Source organism: Protopterus annectens, chromosome 8.part1 (assembly GCF_019279795.1).
Source record: "Protopterus annectens isolate FY-2018-M chromosome 8.part1, PAN1.0, whole genome shotgun sequence".
Classification (NCBI taxonomy): Eukaryota; Metazoa; Chordata; order Ceratodontiformes; family Protopteridae; genus Protopterus; species Protopterus annectens.
Window position 1 is genome coordinate 544,634,286 of NC_056742.1, and position 3,711 is coordinate 544,637,996.

Consider the following 3,711-nt stretch of genomic DNA (forward strand, 5'->3'; position numbering starts at 1 on the left):
TCAAAAGTTTTTTGTTTAAATTTGTTTAACTGTTGTAGTCTACACAATAAAGTGGGATAGGCATTTCTGATAGTTTGTAGTCGTTTAAAGCTGTTTTAAGTCTATTTTTTTTTTTTTTTTTTTTTTTACAGTTTTTGCCTTATCTTTTCAAAAAAAAACAAACAAACGAAAAAAAAACAATTCCTTGTTTCCAGCCTTTCTAAGCTAGTATAGTCCAGTTTTCAGGCTAGTGCTGAATTTAGGGCTGTGATAGTAGTTTGAGTTGCCCATACCTTACTTGGATAGAAGGAGGTTTCTCTGTTCATCTGTGAGAGAGGGGAGTTTTGAGCAACCTACCTGTCCCTGGAAGAGTGGTTCCAGCCCAGAAGTTAGTAGTTTATTGCTATTTAGGCTAATTTCTCTCTGTCTCATTTCCGTACTATAAAAGCCATATTTGCACGGTTTTGCGCACCGGGTAGTGCAGATAAAATTTAGCCCGGCTCCACTAAGTCTCCTCTTCAGTTTTTCCTTTGAAACTAGTCTAACTCTCAACCTAAACACTCAAAAGGCATCTTACAAACCAGCACTTGCTCAGACCTAATAGCAAGCACTAATATACCCTGACAATGACTGCCCAGCAGGGGAAGGCTCTTTATTCACCCCTCACCAACCAAGCGACTAAGCAGCTCACCCTGCTATTCAAGCATGACCAAAGGGCAACTTCATGTTCACTCTTCAGTGCAGCTGGTGAATTTGGGTATCCTGAGGCAAAGTTACAACTCCCTCATGTACATAGTGTTTTGTGGTAGGAGGAGAGGGTTGTCTAACATATGCGAGAGATGCAATTATACAGCCAAATTGGAAGTTAAGCTGTCACCACCCAAGACTGGAACAGACAGTCAAGAGGAAAAGGTCAACACTTGCACCACACCTCCAGCCAGACACAGACCTACTAAACCAACACTGGCAAAAATACACACAAATACACAAAATCATACTCGGAGGCTCTAAATAAAAACCTGCATAAGCAGAGAGCTCCAAAGCAGACACCCAAACAACTTGCACTTCCCGTCAGAAATCAGACAACACATAAAACACAAAATCAGTGTGCCCCAGAATCACAGCCCTTAAGCTGAAATAACATACCTAACACACTAGTAATAGGTGACTCTATAGTCCCACTCACTAGGCTGGACAAGCAGAATGTTACTGTTAGCTGCCTGTCAGGAGCCAGTATCTGCCATATAACACAAGCACTCAGGTCACTCCAGAACAAGTGCAAATAGGACTTTGTCACTGTTCATGTTGGTCTGAATGAACGGAGACATACCTCCCTGGACTACATGAAGAGAGACATGGAAGAGCTCTCTGATAATGCAGCCCAGGCTGGTATGACCCTGAGAAGCATCCGCAACTCACCAAGAATGATATCTCAGTATAAAGAAAGAATGATCAATTTCAACAGTTGTCTAAGCTTCTGGTGTCATTCAAAGGGGATCTCGTGTCTGTCAGCCTGGGAGGACATGCTCGACAAGCTGCAATGCTTTGCAAGAGACAGCTTGCACCCGTCACCCCTAGGCCTTCAAATACTGGCCAAGGCGCTTGCTGCCCCCATAGTGCCTTTTTTAGGCAAGACTCAAAAGTCAAACCCACCTCCATAAACAGCACAATTAAAAAACTGAGGGTTATGCTACTCAAAGCCAGGAGTTTAAATCTCAAAATGCACGCACTCAAAGCACTTCTCAGTATGGAGAACGTCAACATATGTGCAATAACTGTAACTTGGTTCAAGGCTAGAGAGAGGACCCCAGCACTACAGGGCTACAACTCATACCACACGTTTTTGCCAAAGAACACAGACCGAAACACAAAAGGAGGGGGTGTATCCACATTCATCAAGGATACCTACACCTCTAGGTTAGTGGCGCAGCAGGATACCTCCGAGATCATCCATGTGCAACCAACATCGGGCAAATCAGCAATGCAAATTGTGGCCTACTACAGATCACCCTCCATGAACCAAGACCACCACTTCACCTTTCTGGAGACACTGGAAAACATGAAGGTCCTACCGAACACTCTGATACTGGGCAATTTCAATTACCCTACCATTCACTGGGAAAACTACTCAAGTAACAATTCCCAGGCCCAGCGCTTCCTAGAATTAATCAACTCAAACCCCCTGGATCAGCTGGTAAACTCCCCTACCAGAGGTGAAAACATATTGGACATGGTCATTACCAACATGGGAGACAGGGGTTCCACACAGGAAGTTAACAGTCACTGGTTAGATCAGACCATAAACGAATCACTCTGGATGTCCACACCCCACCACCACCCCCAACTTAGGAATCCACAGTAAAAAACTTTTCTAAAGCAAACTTCACCTTACTTAAGACAGAGGTGGTAAGTTTCATAGCCCCCACGCTAAAGGTTAACGCTGCCCAAGATGCAGAAACCTTTACAAATGCACTCTATGAGCACCTACAAGGATACATGCAACATGCCATCCCTAGCAAAACCAAGACTCACTACTATAAGAGAAGGAAACCAGTTTGGTGGACGCCTGCAATAAACAGGCTATAGAATACAAGGAGGAAACTAGTTCAGAAAAAAAGCAAATCCCAAGAAGGAAAGACATCCCTGATCAGTAATAGTAAGAAAATGATGTCCCTCATGAAATCATCCAAGGCTAACTTCGAAAGAAAAATAGCCAAGGATTCAAATAACATAGCTAAAGAAGGCTTTGTGGTTAAGAATCTAAGTGGCAACTCGCAGATATGTACTGAACTAGTGCAAAATAGCACAAAATATACTGAACCTACTGATATTGCCAACATCCTGGCAGATAGATTCAGTGCAAAACTTAACCCCCTCTCACCTCAAAAAGGGCCCACAAACGTACCGGAAAATTGTAGTGTCCCAAAAACCACAGATGCACAGGTGTTAACAGCCCTTTCAAAAGCCAAAAACAAAGCATCAATGGGGCCAGATGGGTGTCCCAGGCTGCATCTTGCACGAACTAAAGAACAAACTAACCCCCACCTAAACACGCTGTTCAACCTCAGCCTCTCCACAGGCTACATGCCCATAGAATGGCGCACAGCAACGGTTATTCCTCCCCACAAAGGAGGGGTCAAAACTGACCCTGGTAACCATCGCCCCATAATCCTGACTAGCCTGGTCTGCAAGACTATGGAGCGCATATCATGGAACTCATTAACAAAGACATTGGGAACCTCCAAACACTTGACCCGCCCCAGTTCGGCTTTGTTAAGGGCAGATCATGCCTATTAAACCTGGTTGACTTCTTTGAGACAGTCACCAAGGCTATAGACGAGGGAAAGGTGGTTCACACAGCCTACCTTGACCACGCCAAAGCTTTTTACACCATTCCTCACTCGGGTATTACAGAAAACTTCACCAGCCTGAACATAAAACCCAACGTCACGAGATGGGTTGCCAACTGGCTTACAGACAGAACTCACATGGTAAGAATAGCGGGCTACAAGTCCGACTCTAAACCAGTAACAAGTGGTGTCTCAAGGCAAACACAGGAGGAGTAGGGCTAACCAAGTTCGCCGATGACTGCAAACTGGGAGCCACAACTGACTCTCCGGCTGACACGGACATCCTCCAGAAGGGCCTTACTGAGACGGACACCTGGTGTCAAGGTCATGGCCTCAAGCTAAATGCCAAAAAATGCATAGTCATCCCATTTGGGAAAAACAA